Below are 21,280 nucleotides of genomic sequence, written 5' to 3' on the forward strand. Positions count from 1 at the left end.
GTTTTCTTATAGGAATTTTATAAATTTAAGTTTTATGTTTAGGTCATTAATATATTTTGAGTTAATGGTGTAAAATAAAGGCCCAACTTCACTTTTCATGGAAGTCCAGTTTTTTTTCAAGAACCAGTTGTTGAAGACACTGTTTTTTCCACTGAGTGGTCTTGGTATCCTTGTCAAAGATCATTTGACCACATGCATGAAAATTTAATTTATAGGCTGTGTATTCTATTCAACTGGTCTATTTGTCTGTTTTTATGCCAGTACCACTCTACTTTCATTATCATAGATTTGTAATACGTTTTGAAATCAGGAAAACTCTAATGTCCTCCAACTTGGTTCTTTTTCAAAATTGTTTTGACTATTCAGAGTGCTTTGATATACCAAATGAATTTCAGGATTTTTTTTTTTTATTTCTCCAAAAGATCCCGTAAGGATTTTGATAAGGATTGCATTGACTCTGTAGGTCACTTTGGACATTAGAACAATGTAACAATCTTAAGTTATCTAATCCATGAACACAGGATATCTTTCATTCATTAGTATCTGCTTTAATTTCATTCAGCAACGTTTAAAGGTTTTCGGTGTACAAGCTTCTCATCTCCTTGGTTAGGTTTATTCTTAAGCTTTTTATTGTTTTGATTGAAATTGTAAATGGATTTGTTTTCTTAATTTCCTTTTTGGATTGTTCATTATTCGTGTATAGAAATGCAACTGATTTCTGTATGTTGGTTTTGTACCTTGCAACTTTGCTTAATTCATTTATTAGTTCTAACAGATTTTATTGTGTATGGAATCATTAGAGTTTTCTATGCATATGATTTTGTCCTCTGTAAACAGAGATTATTTACTTCTTTTCCAATATGGATGCCTTTTATTTGTTTTTCTTGCTTAATTGTTCTGGGTATAAATTTTAGTTCTATGTTAAATAGAAGTAGTAAGAGTGGGCATCTTTGCCTTGTTTCTGATATTAGAGAAAAAGCTTTTAGTCTTTTATCCTTGTGTATGATGTTATCTGTGGGCTCTTTATAAATGCTCTTAATTAAGTGTTTTAACAGGAAAGAGTGTTTAATCTTGTCACATGATATTTCTCCATTGATTGGGATAATCGTGGTTTTTGTCCTTTATTCTGTTAATGTGTTATATATGTTACATTGTTTTGTTCTTTTCTTCTCTCTCTCTCTCTCTCTCTCTCTCTCTCTCTCTCTTTCCTTCTTTCTTTCTTTCGAGACAGGGTCTCACTCTGTCACCCAGGCTGGAGTGGAATGGTGCTATCTTGACTCACTGCAGCCTCAATCTCCTGAGCTCAAGCAATCCTCTCACCTCAGGCTCCCAAGTAGCTGGGACTACAATATGTGCCACCACGCCTGGCTAGTTTTTATATCTTTTCGTAGAGGTGGGGTTTTGCCATGTTGCCCAGGCTGGTCTTGAACTCTTGAGCTCAAGCGATCCACCCACCTCCACCTCGCAAAGGGCTGGGATTACAGGCATGAGTCATTGCACCCATAGATTGATTTTCATATGCTAAACTATCCTTGCATTCCTGGAGTAAATCCCATTTGGTTGTCATATATGATTCACTTAATATACTATTGAATTTGGTTTGCTAGTATTTTGTTGAGGATTTTTGCATTCACATTCATCAGAGATATTGGTCTGTAGTTTTCTTTTTTTGCAGTGTCTTTGCCTAGCTTTGGTATTAGAGCAATTATACCAAACTTAGAAGCACTCTCTCCTCTTGAATTCTATGAAGGAGTTTCAGGAAAATTGGTGTTAATTCTTTTGTAAATGTTTAGTAGAATTCTCCAGTGAAGCCATCTGGGATTTCTTTTTAGGGGGATTTTTGATTACTAATTCAATCTTCATACAAGCTATTGATCTTTTCAGATTTTTTATATCTACATGATTCAGTCTTGCTAGGTTGTATGTTTCTAGGAATTTGTACGTTTCTTTTAGGTTATCCAATTTGTTGGCATGCAATCGTTCACAGTATTCTCATGATCCTTTTTATTTCTGTGGTATCAATTGTAATATCTCTTTTTTCCTTTCTGATTTTATTTATTTGCATCTTCTCTTTTTTTAATCTAGCTAAGGGTTTATCAGTTTTGATGGTTTTTTGTCCATTATTTTTAGTTTTTATTTTGTTTATCACTGCTCTAATCTTTATTATTTTCCTGCTGCTAAATTTGAGTTTAGTTTGTTCTTATTTTTTGGTTTCCTAAGGTGCAAAGTTAGATCATTGATTGAAATCTTTCTTCTTTTTTAGCTTACACATTTACAACTATAAAATTTCTTTATCATTGCTTTTGCTGCATCCCACAAGTTTTGGTATGTTGTGTTTCCACTCTCATTTGTCTCAATGTATTTCCTAATTTCCATTGTGACTTGTTTTGTGACCCCATTGTTCATTTAAGAGTTGTTTAATTTCTAAGTATTTGTAGATTTTTCAGTTTCTCTTGTGTTAGTGATTTCTAGTTCACTATATGGTGATTGGCAAAGATACTTTCTATGATTTCAATGTTTTCGAATTTGTTAAGATGTGTTTTGTGACCTAACATGTGATGTATCCTGGAAAATGTTCCATGTGCACTCAAAATGAATGTATACCCTGGTGCTGTTGGTTGGAATGTTCTGTATGTGTCTGTTGGGTCCAGTTGGTTTATAGTGTTGTTCAAGTCTTCTATCTCCTTATTAATCTTCTGTCTGGTTCTTCTGTCAACTATTAAATGTAACTTATTGAAGTCTACTACAATTGTTGTTTCTGTGTTTTTCTCCCTTCAATTCTTTCAAAGCTTGATTTATATATTTAGGAGCTATTAGGTTTGGTGCTTAAGTATTCATAATTGTAAGATATTCATGGTGAATTGAACGTTTTTCGTTATAGGATGTCCTTCTTTGTCTCCTGTAAGTTTTTCATTTAAAGTCTATTTGTCTGATATTATGTAGCCACTCTTGCTCTATTTTGGTTATTATTTGCCCAGAATCTGATTTTTTTCCATTTTTTCACTTTTAGCCTACATAGGTCCTGATATTAAGACTTACTTTGTAATTTTCTTAATTGCTTTTTGTTAAAAAATAAAACGCTTCACAAATTTGCATGTCATCGTTGCTCAAGGGCCACACAAATCTTCTCTGTCTTGTTCCAACTTTAGTTTGTGTACTGCTGAAGCAAGCACTGTCAATTTTTTTTGCATGTCTTGTGACTTTTTAATCTCTCATTTTCTCTACCTTCCTTTGTATCACATTGATTTTTTGGAGTGACATACTTTTATTCTTTTTGCATTTTCCTTTTTCCTGTATTCTATAGATATTTTCTTTTTGGTCACCATGGTAATTATGAAAAGCATCTTAAAGTTATAGTAGTCTATTTTAAACTGTTAACAACTTCAATCATATACAAACATTGTACTACACTGCAGCTTTGCCCCCCCAACACTTTATATTATTGATGTCACAAGTTACATATTTATATACTATATACCAGTTAACATACAATTGTACTTATTTGTCATACAGTTTTATTATTTAAAATCTATGCACCAAAATTAAGATAATACAGGTTACTCTACTTGCCCATGCATTTACCTTTGATTCTTCTTTTTGATCAAGTCTGCCATTGAACCCCTCTAATAAGCTTTTTAGTTCAGTTATTATGTTTTTCACTCCATAATTTCCATTTGGTTCTTTGTTATAGTATTTTGTATATGTGTTAATAACCTCATCGTGTTGATGCACCATTTTTCTTGTCTCCTTTAGTGGCATATCTGTCCCCTTGTTTAGCTTATTGAGTGTATTTATGACAATTTAAAAAATTCTTTTTCAAGCAGCTCTTAGATCTGTGGTGCTTTCGTTCTAGGACAGGTTTTATTTTGGTCCTTTGATTGGACCAATCTGTTTCTCTGTTTCTTTGTATGCCTTGTGAGATATAGATATCTATATCTATATGTATAGATATTATATCTATATATATACACACACACACATATACTTTTTTTCTGGGTTTTGGGCTTTTGGAAAAACAGCCAGCTCTCCTAGCTTTACCAATCAACTCAGTTTGAGGTTCTGGGACCTTTGAAACCTTTTCTCATGTCTTACTTTTCTTGGTGTTGTCCCATAAAACTGCAACTCTAGCATGCTGCTTGCCTTTGCTTTCAGTGCCTTCCACACTCTACTACCCGTCCCACCAGCACTGTGAGTCAGGGGAGACAGAAACCAGTTCCTCTCAGACAAGTCCCAGCATTAGATGCATGGTCCACTTTTTCGTTTCCATCAGGAGAGAGAATCCCTTGTATGGGGTGGTTGCTTCACAGTATAATGCATAAAGGCGGGACATGAATGGGCATGTCAAATGTCACAGATTTGTTCTATCCTTTTTTTGGGGGGGTCCTTTCTTGGTTTTATAATGGGCTGGTGCTTCAGCTTCTCTAGTAGTCTCTAGTGTTGCCACAGCAATGGGCCTGTGGGAAGGCAGTCCCGTAATTTCCTATTCTGCTGTCTTGCTAATGTCATCCCTTCCTTTTATCGTTTTTAAGCCTAAAGTAGATTCTTTTAGCTCATGATTAACACTTGCTCACTTTTGTATCTTTACCTTCTTGCACAAAATTATCCTCTGAATTACTTCTTTTTGTGGTCACCTTCTGGCCTCTATTGTGGCTCTTCATTTTCAACAGTTACATTGTTTTATTTTACTGTATTTTCCTGTCCACCCCAATGCCCACTGCTAAACTGGCAAAGTTCAATGTCAAAAATAGGTAATCTAGTCAACAACTTGTCTTTATTGTTCCTTGAGCTGCTCAATTATTACCTCTACTATTACTACATTATAAATCTTAGGATTACATATAATCATTAATTCTTTGAAATTTTTAGGTTGCATATTATATTGTGTGTATGTGTGTGTGTGTGTTTTGTCAGTTCTCTCTCTCTCACTATCTACTTATATTTTCTAGTGATAAGATATTCATAAATTCTGATATGCTTTGCTGTAAAGTGTAATTTGCATAATTACATCATCAAATGGATTCACTAGCATAAATAGAAAAAAATTATAGATCTGAATTTTCATGAGAGTTTTATATATGTGTGTATATAGAGAGAGAGATAGAACATATATGTTTATAGGCACATTATAATAATATATTATATATTACATATGTATATAAAATATATACACACATTAATCACTGTATAACAAGGATCTGTTGTGATAGAAGAAAATTGTGCAGGTGATTGGTTGTTGCTCTTCATACTCTGTAACAAGCAAGATGATCCATCAACATGTTTCATGCCATGTATGGACAAGTGAAGACTCTTCTTTGGTTGATATTTCTAGCTAGTTTATACTTTTGCACCTTATAGGCTTTTGCAAGCATCTGTTTGAAGAGAACAGCTTACCGCAAATCAGTTATTTTTGGTACGGCCATTGTGGATTCCTAGTAGACACAGTCATGCTTCAGAACTTGAAGTTATACTTGAGTGCACTAAAACAGTATCTTAATCCCCTAATTACATCATCAGACTTCTAGTCACTCTATTGACCTTTCTAAGATACTCCCACCCTTTACATTTACTTGATGAATGTTTCTTTAAACGTGGTCCATGAACCACCTGAAATAATTTTTAGCACATTCTCCATTCTAGCTCACTGTACTTTGGGAAGAAAAAGGGGTTTATTGTCGCAAGAATCTGCATTATTAACAAGTTTTCAAGTTAGTCTTATATATACTATAGTTTGAGATCTTTATATGCACTAAAGCTTTATATACTAAAGCTTGAGAATAATTCTATAAATATATCGAATTATTCCATGCAGATGACCCAGGATACCCTTTCATAATTGTGGCAGACTCTGTGCACCCTAAAAATTTAGATAAGATGTATGGCAGAACCAAATACCCTAGTACCAATAAAAAGACTGTTAGTTATCAAATAGTCAGATAGTTAAGAACATTTTAACTGAATCACTAAAGAGTGGATTGTGAAAGTCACACACACACCTCACTTCATAATTATCAGTGAGCTTTAAGAAATAAGTGTGTGCTTTCATGATAGACACATAATGAAAATTTTCTTTGATGGATAAACACTTCCTGTCTTCAGGGTTCAAAGCCAGAAGACTGTTTCCACTGTCAAGTAATTTGAGCACCTGGTTTAATTCTGCTCCAATAATAGAAAGCGACTTTTAGGAAATCTCAGATTTTGCTGTTTTTTTAACCTGTAATGTGAAAATGTCAGACTTGGAAACACTTAAAGTCTTTTTAGAAAAATTTTATTTATTTATTTATTTATTTATTTATTTATTTATTTATTTATGTATTATACTTCAAGTTCTAGGGTACATGTGCACAACATGCAGGTTTGTTACCTATGTATACATGTGGCATGTTGGTGTGCTGCACCCATTAACTCGTCACTTACATTAGGTATATCTCCTAATGCTATCCCTCCCCCATCCCCCCACCCCACGACAGGACCTGGTGGGTGGTGGTCCCCACCCTGTGTCCAAAGTGTTCTCATTGTTCAATTCCCACCTATGAGTGAGAACACACGCTGTTTGGTTTTCTGTCCTTGCAATAGTTTGCTCAGAATGATGGTTTCCAGCTTCATCCATGTCCCTACAAAGGACGTGAACTCATCCTTTTTTATGCTGCATAGTATTCCATGCTGTATATGTGCTGCATTTTCTTAATCCAGTCTATCATTGATGGACATTTGGGTTGGCTCCAAGTCTTTGCTATTCTGAATAGTGCTGCAATAAACATACGTGTGCATGTGACTTTATAGCAGCATGATTTATAATCCTTTGGGTGTATGCCCAGTAATGGGATGGCTGGATTAAATGGTATTTCTAGTTCTAGATCCTTGAGGAATCGCCACACTGTCTTCCACAATGGTTGAACTAGTTTACAGTCCCATCAACAGTGTAAAAGCGTTCCTATTTCTCCACATCGTCTCCAGCACCTGTTGTTTCCTGACTTTTTAATGATCACCATTCTAACTGGTGTGACATGGTATCTCATTGTGGTTTTGATTTGCATTTCTCTGATGGCCAGTGATGATGAGCATTTTTTCATGTGTCTGTTGGCTACATAAATGTCTTCTTTTGAGAAGTGTCTGTTTATATCCTTTGCCCATTTTTCGATGGGGTTGTTTGATTTTTTCTTATAAATTTGTTTAAGTTCTTTGTAGATTCTGGATATTAGCCCTTTGTCAGATGGGTTGTAAAAAGTTTCTCCCATTCTGTGGTTTGCCTGTTCACTCTGGTGGTAGTTTCTTTTGCTGTGCAGAAGCTCTTAAGTTTAATTAGATCCCATTTGTCAATTTTGGCTTTTGTTGCCATTGCTTTTGGTGTTTTAGTCATGAAGTCTTTGCCCATGCCTATGTCCTGAATGGTATTGCCTAGATGTTCTTCTAGGGTGTTTATGGTTTTAGATCTAACATTTATCTAACATTTAAGTCTTTAATTCATCTTGAATTAATTTTTGTGTAAGGTGTAAGGAAGGGATCCAGTTTCAGCTTTCTACATATGGCTAGCCAGTTTTCCCAGCACCATTTATTAAATAGGGAATCCTTTCCCCATTTCTTGTTTTTGTCAGGTTTGTCAAAGATCAGACAGTTGTAGATGTGTGATATTATTCCTGAGGGCTTTGTTCTGTTCCATTGGTGTATATCTCTGTTTTGGTACCAGTACCATGCTGTTTTGGTTACTGTAGCCTTGTAGTATAGTTTGAAGTCAGGTAGTGTGATGTCTCCAGCTTTGTTCTTTTGTCTTAGGATTGTCTTGGCAATGAGGGTTCTTTTTTGGTTCCATATGAACTTTAAAGCAGTTTTTTCCAGTTCTGTGAAGAAAGTCATTAGTAGCTTAATGGGGATGGCATTGAATCTATAAATTACCTTGGGCAGTATGGCCATTTTCACAATATTGATTCTTCGAATCCATGAGCATGGAATGTTCTTCCATTTGTTTGTGTCCTTTTTTATTTCGTTGAGCAGTGGTTTGCATTTCTCCTTGAATAGGTCCTTCACATCCCTTGTAAGCTGGATTCCTAGGTATTTTATTCTCTTTGAAGCAATTGTGAATGGGAGTTCTCTCATGTTTTGGCTCTCCGTTTATCTGTTATTGGTGTAGAGGAATGCTTGTGATTTTTGCACATTGATTTTGTATCCTGAGACTTTGCTGAAGTTGCTTATCAGCTTACAGAGATTTTGGGCTGAGATGATGGGGTTTTCTAAACATACATCTGCAAACCAGTACAATTTGACTTTCTCTTTTCCTAATTGAAAACCCTTTATTTCTTTCTCCTGCCTGATTGCCCTGGCCAGAACTTCCAACACTATGTTGAATAGGAGTGGTAAGAGAGGCCATCCCTGTCTTGTGCCAGTTTTCAAAGGGAATGCTTCCAGTTTTTGCCCATTCAGTATGATATTGGCTGTGGGTCTGTCATAACCAGCTCTTATTATTTTGAGATACGTTCCATCAATACCTAGTTTATTGAGAGTTTCTAGCATGAAGGGCTGTTGAATTTTGTCGAAGGCCTTTTCTTCATCTATTGAGATAATCGTGTGGTTTTTGTCTTTGGTTCTGTTTATATGATGGATTACATTAATTGATTTGCATATGTTGAACCAGCCTTGCATCCCAGGGATGAAGCCCACTTGATCATGGTGAATAAGCTTTTTGATGTGCTGCTCAATTTGATTTGCCAGTATTTTATTGAGGATTTTTACATTGATGTTCATCAGGGATATTGGTCTAAAATTCTCTTTTTTTGTTGTGTCTCTACCAGGCTTTGGTATCAGGATGATGCTGGCCTCCTAAAATGAGTTAGGGAGGATTCCCTCTCTTTCTATTGATTGGAACAGTTTCAAAAGGAATGGTACCAGCTCCTATTTGTACCTCTGGTAGAATGTGGCTGTGAATCCGTCTGGTCCTGGACTTTTTTGGTTGGTAGGCTATTAATTATTGCCTCAATTTCAGAGCCGTTATTGGTCTATTCAGGGATTCAACTTCTTCTTGGTTTAGTCTTGGGAGGGTGTATGTGTTAGGGAATGTAACCATTTCTTCTACATTTTCTAGTTAATTTGTGCAGAGGTATTTATAGTATTCTCTGATGGTAGTTTGTATTTCTGTGGGCTCAGTGGTGATATCCTCTTTATTATTTTTATTGTGTCTATTTGATTCTTCTCTTTTTTCTTCTTTATTAGTCTTGCTAGTGGTCTATCTATTTTGTTGATCTTTTCAAAAACCAGCTCCTTGATTCACTGATTTTTTTGAAGGGTTTTTTGTGTCTCTATCTCCAGTTCTGCTTTGATCTTAGCGTTTCTTGTCCTCTGGTAACTTTCGAATGTGTTTGCTCTTGCTTCTCTAGTTCTTTCAATTGTTATGTTAGGGTGTCAATTTTAGATCTTTCCTGCTTTCTCTTGTGGGCATTTAGTGCTATAAAGTTCCCTCTACACACTGCTTTGAATGTGTCCCAGAGATTCTGGTATGTTGTGTCTTTGTTCTCATTGTTTTCAAAGAACATCTTTATTTCTGCCTTCATTTCCTGATGTACCCAGTAGTCACTCAGGAGTAGGTTGTTCAGTTTCCATGTAGTTGAGTGGTTTTGAGTGAGTTTCTTAATCCTGAGTTCTAGTTTAATTGCTCTGTGGTCTGAGAGACAGTTTGTTATAATTTCTGTTCTTTTACATTTGCTGAGGAGTACTTTACTTCCAACTATGTGGTCAATTTTGGAAAACGTGCGATGTGCTGAGCAGAATGTATATTCTGTTGATTTGGGGTGGAGAGTTCTGTAAATGTCTATTAGGTCTGCTTGGTGCAGAGCTGAGTTCAATTGCTGGATATCCCTGTTAACTTTCTGTCTCGTTGGTCTGTCTAATGTTGACAGTGGGGTGTTAAAATCTCCAATTATTATTGTATGGGAGTCTAAGGCTCTTTGCAGGTCTCTAAGGGCTTGCTTTATGAATCTGGGTGCTCCTGTATTGGGTGCATATATATTTAGGATAGTTAACTCTTCTTGTTGAATTGATCCTTTACCATTATGTAATGGCCTTCTTTGTCTCTTTTGATCTTTGTTGGTTTAAAGTCTGTTTTATCAGAGACTAGGATTGCAAGCCCTCCTTTTTTGGGTTTTCCATTTCCTTGGTATATCTTCCTCCATCCCTTTATTTTGAGCCTATGTGTGTCTCTGCATGTGAGATGGGTCTTCTGAATATAGCACACTGATGGGTCTTGACTCTTTATCCAATTTGCCAGTCTGTGTCTTTTAATTGGAGCATTTAGCCCATATATATTTAAGGTTAATATTGTTATGTGTGAATTTGATCCTGTCATTATGATGTTAGCTGGTTATTTTGCTCATTAGTTGATGCAGTTTCTTCCTAGCATTGATGAGCTTTACAGTTTGGCATGTTTTTGCAGTGGCTGGTATCGCTTGTTCCTTTCTGTGTTTAGTATTTTCTTCAGGAGCTCTTATAAGGCAGGCCTGGTGGTGACAAAACCTCTCAACATTTGTTTGTCTGTAAAGGATTTTATTTCTCCTTCACTTACGAAACTTAGTTTGGCTGGATATGAAATTCTGGGTTGATATGAAATTCTTTTCATTAAGAATGTTGAATATTGGCCTCCACTCTCTTCTGGCTTGTAGAGTTTTTGCCAAGAGATCTGCTGTTAGTCTGATGGGCTTCCCTTTGTGGGTAACCCGACCTTTCTTTCTTGCTGCCCTTAACATTTTTTCCTTCACTTCAGCTTTGGTGAATCAGACAATTACGTGTCTTGGAGTTGCTCTTCTCAAGGAATATCTTTGTGGCATTCTCTGTATTTCCTAAATTTGAATGTTGGCCTGCCTTGCTAGGTTGGAGAAGTTCTCCTGGATAGTGTCCTGCAGAGTGTTTTCCAACTTAGTTCCATTCTCCCTGTTGCTTTCAGGTACACCAGTCAGACATAGCTTTGGTCTTTTCCCATAGTCCCATATTTCTTGGAGGCTTTGTTCATTTCTTTTTACTCTTTTTTCTCTAAACTTCTCTTCTGGCTTCATTTCATTCATTTGATCTTCAGTCACTGTTACCCTTTCTTCCACTTGATCAAATCAGCTACTGACGCTTGTGCATGCATCGTGTAGTTCTCGTACCATGGTTTTCAGCTCCATCGGGTCATTTAATGTCTTCTCTACACTGTTTATTCTAGTCAGCCATTCGTCTAAACTTTTTTCAAGGTCCTAGCTTCTTTGAGATCAGTTTGAATATCCTCCTTTAACTCAGAGAAGTTTCTTATTACTGATCGTCTGAAGCCCTCTTCTCTCAATTCGTCAAAGTCATTCTCCATCCAGCTTTGTTCCGTTGCTTGTGAGGAGCTGCGTTCCTTTGGAGGAGAAGAGGCACTCTCATTTTTAGAATTTTCAGCTTTTCTGCTCTGGTTTCTCCCCATCTTTGTGGTTTTACCTACCTTTGGTCTTTGAGGATAGTGACATACAGATGGGGTTTTGGTGTGGATGTCCTTTCTGTTTGTTAGTTTTCCTTCTAACATTCAGGACCCTCAGTTGCAGGTCTGTTGCAGTTTGCTCGGGGTCCACTCCAAACCTCACCAGCTGAGGCTGCAGAACAGCAGGCAAATGTTGCTGCCTAATCCTTCCTCTGGAAGCTTTGTCTCATAGGGGCACCCGGCTGTATGAGGTGTCAGTCGGCCGCTACTGAGAGATGTCTCCCGGTTAGGCCACTTGGGGGTCAGGGACCCACTAGAGGAGGCAGTCTGTTTGTTCTCAGATCTCATACTCCATGCTGGGAGAATCACTACTCTCTTCAAAGCTGTCAGACAGGGACATTTAAGTCTGCAGAAGTTTCTGCTGCCTTTTGTTCAGCTATGCCCTGCCCCCAGAGGTGGAGTCTACAGAGGCAGGCAGGCCTCCTTGCGCTGCAGTGGGCTCCATCCAGTTCAAATTCCTGGCAGCTTTGTTTACCTACTCAAGCCTCAGCCATGGCGGATGCCCCTCCCCCAGCCTCACTGCCACCTTGCAGTTTGATCTCAGGCTACTGTGCTAAGCAGTCAGCGAGGCTCCGTGGGCATGGGAACCTCTGAGCCAAGTGCAGGATATAATCTCCTGGTGTGCCATTTGCTAAGACCATTGGAAAAGTGCAGTATTAGGGTGGGAGTGTCCTGATTTTCCAGGTACCATCTGTCATGGCTTCCCTTGGCTAGGAAAGGGAATTCCCTGACCCCTTGTGCTTCCTAGGTGAGGTGATGCCCCACCCTGCTCTGTGGGCTGCATCCACTGTCCAACAAGCCCCAGTGAGATGAACCCAGTACCTCAGTTGGAAATGCAGAAATCACCCATCTTCTTCATCACTCACGCTGGGAGCTCTAGACTGGAGCTGTTCTTATTCGGCCATCTTGGAACCTCCCCACGACTGTCCTCCCTAATCTTTTAGTATGCAGATGGGTTCTCTACCTGGCCTGTGCCTTGTTGCCTGTTCCTTTACTCTACATATGATGACAAGAAAAGAAGATGGAGCCTCCACGTTGAACATGCCTGGCCCTCAGGTAGCCCTTTTCTATTGTCACAGTGGCTGGCATTCATCTGTACAAGCTTCCAGCTTGCTCATCTATGTCTGCATCTCGATTTCTCAGGCTGCTCTTCATTAGAAAAGATGTTTTTTGCTGCTTTTTGTTAAAATGGAAAATTCTGCCTATGATTCTGTTGTCCTTACTATCTGCCTAAATAATTTCTTCCTATGTCCTGTATCACTGGCTTCCCCCTAACTACCAAGTTGTTGTTAAAAACTGCTCCCTGAATGCTCTAAGAGACTGATTTGAGTTTTGAATAAAACTCTGGACTCCCACACAGCTGGCTCTGCATGAGTTACTCTTTCTCTATTGCAATTTCCCTGTCTTGATAAATTGGCTCTGTCTAAGCATTGGGCAAGGTGAACCTGTTGGGTGGTTACATTCTCACTGTTATAATTTTTCAAAGGTGATTTCAGTCATGCCACCATGAGTGTAGGCCTCACCTGGGAGATTGTTAGAAACTTAGAATCCTGGACCCAGTGAATATGAATCTGCAGTTTTAAAAGATCTCCAGGTAATTCACAGATGCATTAAAGTTTTGGAACTACTGCTATAAGTGACATGGCTTCTTGATAAGTTATTTTCTGATTTTCAATCTGAGGTCCCCGGGGCTGCCTACCTGGATGTGTGGATAGGGGTTGAGGAAAGAGATGAACATTGGTGTTTCTCTTCAAGAGTTTGAATTTGATGTTTGTTTGCACATTTCAATGTATTTGTATATTTTTAAAAATGGAGAAGTTATTCCCAGAGTGAAATTTTGTATTCACCTGGAAAATCCATTTCAACTATCTGAGTTAATTTACCAACAGTTCCCAGAAGAGGGCGCTGCAATGCCTTTCTTTTTTTGTCGGTACACCTGTGTACTGATGTCAGAAAGTAATTGGTAAAATATTTAAATCCACCTTATTTCATTGGATGTACCAATACTTGTACTTGCTAAGTAGCTATTCTTTTCTTTACTTTGTAGTTGAGTAGAGAGGAAGACTGAACTGTTTCCCAACTCCCAAATTCAGGCTTCTTTCAAAATCTACAGTAACACTGGGGACCGTTATACCAGGACACACGGAGGTGAAGAACTAAAACAAAACACTGTCTGCTTCACAGTTTTGCCTAAGACTGGGCTTAATTCTTAAAAAGGTAGCTCTTAGTTGAGCAGTCTGGCTAAATTCAAGTAGACTAAACCAATGTTTATTGTGTTGCTTTGCTAAGAGCCTTTTAGCTGCTTTCAACACAAAATGTTATCCATATTGCTTAGACTTTGCAAACGTAAATAAAATATTCTGTTATGTGTTTTGCAAGAATTTTGAGAGTGAGTTAATGTCAAGGTACCTCTGAACAATATTTTATACATGTATAGGATGAACAGGACTGCCTTGATGTTCCCCTCAACTTTACTAAACTTTAAGACAGATTTCTTCTGGACTTATTGCTCCTTTGCTTCTCTTTTCTTAGATTGTTTACTTTATAAAACTTCCCGCTATAAATTCTTTCTCTTCTTATTTGAGATTTAAATTTTTCTCAAGTCTTTTTATCACTTTTGCAACCCAGATAGCTTTCTCAGAGACCTGGGAACCATTTCTTTGAAAAATAATCATCAAGAAAAATAGTTCCCTTATCTTCCCATCTCTGTGGGAGGGTAGTACTCTAACTTCCATATGTGCCAGTTAGCAAATACAGATGGTCTAATCATGTTGACCCACATTCCCCACTAACATTCTCCAGAACTTTTTCACTAGCATACTCCAGCCTTTGCAAACTCTCCTGTCTTTTGTTCAACAGATTTGAATACAGTCTCTCTTTCCTATTGGAACAGGCTTGACACCCATTGCAGCAATTTTGAATAAAGTCTTCTTTGCCTATTTAACTTTCTCCAATGCGATTTTTCTTTGAGAATAGCCTATTGAGATGCAAATACAGTAAGGTTATTGTATTAGCTACTTGCATACTACTGGCATTCTTTATGGCTCATTATTGGAAAATAATAAGTGTAATTGAGGAATATCGGTATTTTTCCTCTACACCTGAAACCACTGAAAAGTAATCCTATAGATAAAGTAGCCCTGTTCAATGTTTTTCCCTTATATCTTCCTAAAATACATTATTCTACTGTTCTTCCTACTTCAAGGACCACAGTGTCTCATTTGCTGACTTTTCCTGTGTTTTCCTCTAAATGCAAAATTAAGATTTTATTCTTGGCTCACTTCACTTCTCTATTTACACAGGTACAGACATGTAGATTAAGAGATCTCATTGTCACTTCCACAGTTACCCTTCTGCAAACCTGTTCCACCTAGCAGTCAGAGTTATCTTCTAAAATATAAAAATGTAAAAGTATCTTTTCTCTGCTTGAAGTCCTTCAATAGTTCTTCATTGCAGTTAGAGAAAAAATGATACTCAAATCCTTCTCACTGTTTTACAAGGTCCAATACAATCTAGCGTCTTTATATGTCCTCAACCTCAACCTTCACCACTCATCCTTCTTCACTTCTGTTTCCACTGCCATGTTGATCATATTAGATCCACAAGAACTTCTTTCCATTCCTAGCACATGCCAGGTTCTCCTTCCTTAGGCCCTTTGCTCCTGCTGTTCCCAACGGAAGGAATGCTCATTCCTCAGATCTATTTTGGTTATGACAGCTGAAAGTTTTTCCCCAAAGATCTGGAACAAAACATGGATGGCTACTCTCATCACTCTTATTCAACATAGTACTAGAAGCCCAGCCCAAGCAATTAGACAAGAGGAAAAAAATACAGAAAAAAATCTAAATTTTCTGTATTTCTAAATGGAGAAAGGAGGAAGTCAAATGTTCCTGTTTTCTGATGACATAATCTTATATATAGAAAACTGGAAAGTCCACCAAAAACTCTCAGAAGAGATACAAGAACTTAGTAAATTTGCAAGATACAAAATTAAGACAGAAAAAATCTGTAATGTTTATATACACACACAATATACTAGCTGAAAGCAAAATCAAGAAGGCAATCCCATCTGCAATAGCTACACACACACAAAATCTAGGAATAAATTTAACCGAGGAAGTGAAAAATCTCTATGGTATAGGAAAATCCAGGTTCTTGTCACATGACTAAGATAAATTAGGCATGAGGACACATTGTAGGGTGAGTAGGGCGGAGTTTACATTTTTATGATTTCTTATAATCTTTTATTAAAACACATTTCACTGTTCTTACACACCTTGCATGTAAATCTATTTCCAATAGTCTCAATTGTATGCCATAATGGTAACTTTTAGCAATTTTTAACTTTAACGTAAAACCTGGTAAGTTGTTTTGATTATGTGCTAGGTGCAGCCAAGGTTTGACTCCTTCCAGCATAATTAAGGGCGTGTTTAGTTCCGTATGTCCCCAGGCCTTACCAATTGTGAAGTCAGCACATTGAAAAGTTCTCAAAAACCAAAAAAGCAGTTTATGACCTTAAAATATTTGGCCAACCTAGTATCTGACCTGTATAATGTAGTCCACCTATTTACGTTCTGATGACATCTGCTTTTTACCAATAATCTTTAAGGCTGTTTTTATTTCTCCAAGATCAAAGTTACATGAACTGAAAGGTACCACAGCTTTTTATCTTCTCTTTTATAAAATATTTGATCCAAGTGCTTGTCTTCCTTTAGGCAAAATTAATTAGAGCTCTTTTTTATATGAACATCACACACACAACACATATATAATTACACAGACAGGTAAAAGATAATCCAATCCCCATAAGATCTTTCATTTGCCAGTCTCCTAATTGGCTTATTGGCCTCTGGGTGCTTTTAATTTCTGGGGTCCATGAGAAAAACAGAGGTCTCTCCCCTCTCATGCACACATTAAAAGTGGCAAAGCAAAATGCAGAAAAAATAATTCAGTTGACCAAGAAAAACCTTTTTCCAGCAAAACAAGGTCCAAGAAAAGGGAAACCTAAAAGCCTTTTAAATATGACCCTAACTCGGATATCCACTTTTAGTTAAGCTGAGCACTCCTTAAGAAAATCCTGTTAACTCCCTTATTAACTCCTCACCTGAATTTAGCCACACCAAGTGGCCAGTATTTCTGACTTTCAAACTCTGCTAAAGCCTCAGAGAAAGGAAAATCCAAGGCAGTTCGTGGAGAGAAATGGAATCAACAAATAGCAAAAGGTCATGCAGATATCAAACTAGACAAGACTCGTTCCCTAAGCCAGGATTGAATCCAAGCTACACAGAGGCTAAGCAAAACCTTGCCAAGTGGTTACAGGTCTTGCTCCCAAGGATGTTAAACAAGATGGAGGTCCTCAGCAAATTTGCTATGGACCATACAGAAAGACATGGAAAGCAGACCAGATTGGCTACAGCTTAAGATCTACCTCACAAATCCTCTCTCACAATTAAAACTCTACAGAGAGTCCTCTGCTCAGTCCTGCAGCTGCCCACTACCCTCCTACTGTCCACCATGGCCCTGCTGCACTCCGTCCGCGTCCTCTCCGGGATCGCCCGCCACCTTCCACCTGAGCCTCGCTGCCGCGGCCTCAGCCAGAGACAGCTCCTGATGGATCCATGTAGAAATGGGACCTCCAGATATCTTTCTGGGAATCACTGAAGCCTTTAAGAGGGACAGCAATAGCAAAAAGATGAATCTGGGAGTTGATGCCTACCGGGATGATAACGGAAAGCCTTATGTGCTGCCTAGCGTCCGCAAGGCAAAGGTCCAGATTACCACAAAAAGTTTGGACAAGGAATACCTGCCCGTTGGGGGACTGGCTGAATTTTGCAAGGCATCTGCTGAGCTAGCTCTCGGTGAGAACAGCGAAGTCTTGAAAAGTGGCCAGTTTGTCACTGGAACTGGAGCCTTACGGATTGGAGCCAGTTTTCTGCAAAGATTTTTTAAGGTCATTTGAGATGTCTTTCTGCCTAAACCAAGCTGGGGAAATCACACACCCGTCTTCAGGGACACTGGCATGCAGCTACAAGGTTATCAGTTTTATGACCCCAAGACTTGCGGTTTTGACTTCACAGGTGCTGTGAAGGACCTTTCAAAAATACCAGAGCAAAATGTTCTTCTTCTGTATGCCTGCACCCACAATTCCACAGGAGTGGACCCACATCCAGAACAGTGGAAGGAAATGCCAACATTGGTAAAGAAGAAGAATCTCTTTGCCTTCTTTGACATGGCCTACCAAGGCTTTACCATTGGTGATGGTGATAAGGATGCCTGGACTGTGCGCCACTTCATCAAACAGGGCATTAATGTTTGTCTCTACCGATCATATGCCAAGAACATGGGCTTATATGGTGAGTGTGTAGGAGCCTTCACTGTGGTATGCAAAGATGAGATGAAACCAAAAGGGTAGAGTCACAGTTGAAGATCTTGAGCCCTCCCATGCATTCCAACCGTCCCCACCATGGGCCCAGATTGCTTCTACCATTCTTAACACCCCTGATTTGTGAAAACAATGGTTGCAAGAAGTGAAAGGCATGGCTGCCCACATCATTAGCATGTGGACTCAGCTGGTCTCCAACCTCAAGAAGGAGAGTTCCACCCACAACTGGCCACACATCACTGCCCAAATTGGCATGTTTTGTTTCACAGGGCTAAAACCTGAACAGGTAGATCAGCTGACCAAAGAGTTCTCCATCTATATGACAAAGGAGGGCCGCATCTCTGTGGCAGGGGTCACCTCTGGCAATGTGGGCTACCTTGCTCATACCATTCACCAGGTCACCAAGTAACGTACCTGGTGCAAGGAAACAGAGACAGCCTTTCTGTCTTCAGCCTCTGCTATTGGAAGCTTCACACAGAGGATGAGAGAGGGTGGATGGTGGTGAGTGGATCATTTCCTTAAACCACAGTGTGTAACACTCAGCGACTGAATGTTTCTCAGAAAAGAACATGTAGTGACACAGGGCAGAGGGATCCGTGGCTGGCATCTGGAACATTGTGGCTCTAAACCAAACTCTCCCCTGTCCTTTTATCTCCAACTTTTCTCAAAGAGTTTACATGTACAAGAAAGTCATCACACCAAAAAACCTGTCAATTATGCCATTGCAATATTTCAGAAGCTTTAACTGAAGTGTCATACAGTGTCGGGTTCCTCATGAGAAATAGCCACATTAGAGGCTTTGAGAGAAGACCTAGTTCTGTCATGAACACTTGGCCTCATGTCTGTCCTCCTATCATGGAGCAGCCTTGTCAATAGACTGCATTGCGGAAATTATGTTTTATGACAACCAATGAGTCTGCTGCCACTACAGCAAGGAAAATAATGCAGTTTCCTGTCTTATTTAAGAAAAAGAGAATGCTCTCTTTTCTCCCTTGCCATTGCTGTTCTTTTCCTTATGCACAAAGATTTTTAACTAATGCAGATTTGTATCTCATTCTACTGCTTGAATGACCATCAACCCCATCCTATTGGGATTTTTTTAAGAATAAACATAATTTTCTGCTGATGTCATACCCTCGCCTTTCTCAGCAAAGAATAATGGAGAGTAGGTAACTGTACTTTATCTCAGCATCCTCTTGAATGATTGTGTAGTCTTCTCTGGTTGTGATGTTGTCTCTGCGCAGTTGTATCTCCTCTGTTGAATGTGGTTGTGCAGTCACTCATCTCACCCCCTGAGTTCAGTGGCACAGGGTGGTACCAGGAAAGAAGATATTCTGGGCTTTGTGTGCTGCCAGCTGGGTTCAGGCTTCACCCCCTGGAAACCATGTAGACTTATTGCAGCCTAGAGATTTGTGGAACTTTGAACTTGAGGGAGATGATTTAGGGTATCTGGCAGAAGAAACTTCTAAGCATTGAAGCAGTCAAGAGGTGACTTGCGTGCTGTTAAAATATTCAGTTTTGAAAGGGAAACAGAGGATAAAGTTTAGAAAATTTTCAGCCTGATGATGTGATGGGAAAAAAAGAAAAACAAAAAAAACCATTTTCTGTTTCTCCATTGTGCAGGAGATAGGTGGAATACCTCCTAGCATTCCATTGCACTGTATGATTACTACAGTTAAAAATAATATGTAATATAGTTTCAAAAAGCTAGGAAGAGGATATTAAATGTTTCCAACATAAAGAAATGATAAATGTTTGAGACGATAGATATGCTAATTACCCTAATAGAATTATTGTACATCATATGTATCAAAATATCACTACATACTTTATGAATATGTAGTTACTATTTGTCAATTAAGAAACAAAAGGAAAAAAAGGAAAAAATAAAACTGTAACTAATCCCAAGTTTAAGTATGAAATTGGATTTCCTATATTAAATGCCTACACTCACACTGTGAATGAATTTTATTTATATTAATATGTAAAGTTGTAATGTGACAAATGAGCTTATGAGGTTGTGTTTATGACAACATTCTATTCACTGAAGAGAAAGAGTACCTCAAATATTTCTATTTACCATTAAAACTAAAACTGATTTCAAAGATCTATATTCAAGAGAACAGAGAAAGAAATTTTAAGATAATTTCTGCAAGTTAAGGTTATTTGTTTCTAAATCTTACCCAAAATAATGCAAATGATGCCTTGTTTTCAAATTTTATTTTCATAAATCATCAATAACTATTTCCAACAAGTTATCCTCTAAATTTCATAATTATTTGTTATTATTTTACAAGCAGGTAATATGTGAATTTCAGATGTTTATGCACAGTTGGACTGTAATTGACAAAATAACATTAAGATACCAAATTTTTATTTTTTTTGTTTTTATTTTTTGGCATTTGGAGCTATTCTTTTTTTTTTTTTTAATTATGCTTTAAGTTCTAGGGTACATGTGCATAACGTGCAGGTTTATTACATACGTATACTTGTGCCATGTTGGTGTGCTGCACCCATCAACTCGTCAGCACCCATCAACTTGTCATTTACATCAGGTATAACTAACAATGCAATCCCTCCCCCCTCCCCCCTCCCCATGATAGGCCCCAGTGTGTGATGTTCCCCTTCCCGAGTCCAAGTGATCTCATTGTTCAGTTCCCACCTATGAGTGAGAACATGCGGTGTTTGGTTTTCTCTTCTTGTGATAGTTTGCTGAGAATGATGGTTTCCAGCTGCATCCATGTCCCTACAAAGGACACGAACTCATCCTTTTTTATGGCTGCATAGTATTCCATGGTGTATATGTGCCACATTTTCTTAATCCAGTCTGTCACTGATGGACATTTGGGTTGATTCCAAGTCTTTGCTATTGTGAATAGTGCCGCAATAAATATACGTGTGCATGGATCTTTATAGCAGTATGATTTATAATCCTTTGGGTATATACCCAGTAATGGGATGGCTGGGTCATATGGTACTTCTAGTTCTAGATCCTTGAGGAATCGCCATACTGTGTTCCATAATGGTTGAACTAGTTTACAATCCCACCAACAGTGTAAAAGTGTTCCTATTTCTCCCATCCTCTCCAGCACCTGTTGTTTCCTGACTTTTTAATGATCACCATTCTAACTGGTGTGAGATGGTATCTCATTGTGGTTTTGATTTGCATTTCTCTGATGGCCAGTGATGATGAGCATTTTTTCATGTGTCTGTTGGCTGTACGAATGTCTTCTTTTGAGAAATGTCTGTTCATATCCTTTGCCCACTTTTTGATGGGGTTGTTTTTTTTTTCTTGTAAATTTGTTTGAGTTCTTTGTAGGTTCTGGATATTAGCCCTTTGTCGGATGAGTAGATTGCAAAAATTTTCTCCCATTCTGTAGGTTGCCTGTTCACTCTGATGGTAGTTTCTTTTTTTTTTTTTT

General features: G+C 38.1%; 1 non-coding gene and 1 pseudogene across 1 annotated transcript; one reads left to right on the plus strand and one right to left on the minus strand.

The window, feature by feature from the left end:
• Window positions 1-3,066: 3,066 nt before the first annotated feature.
• LOC115900132 lies at window positions 3,067-3,173 on the minus strand. The gene has a single exon (XR_004059811.1). It is a non-coding gene; the product is annotated as a U6 spliceosomal RNA (small nuclear RNA).
• Window positions 3,174-16,990: 13,817 nt separating this feature from the next.
• On the plus strand, window positions 16,991-18,267 carry LOC104672825 (annotated as a pseudogene).
• The last annotated feature ends 3,013 nt before the right edge of the window (window positions 18,268-21,280 follow it).

This window comes from Rhinopithecus roxellana, chromosome 10, assembly GCF_007565055.1.
Source record: "Rhinopithecus roxellana isolate Shanxi Qingling chromosome 10, ASM756505v1, whole genome shotgun sequence".
In the NCBI taxonomy this organism is placed as follows: Eukaryota; Metazoa; Chordata; class Mammalia; order Primates; family Cercopithecidae; genus Rhinopithecus; species Rhinopithecus roxellana.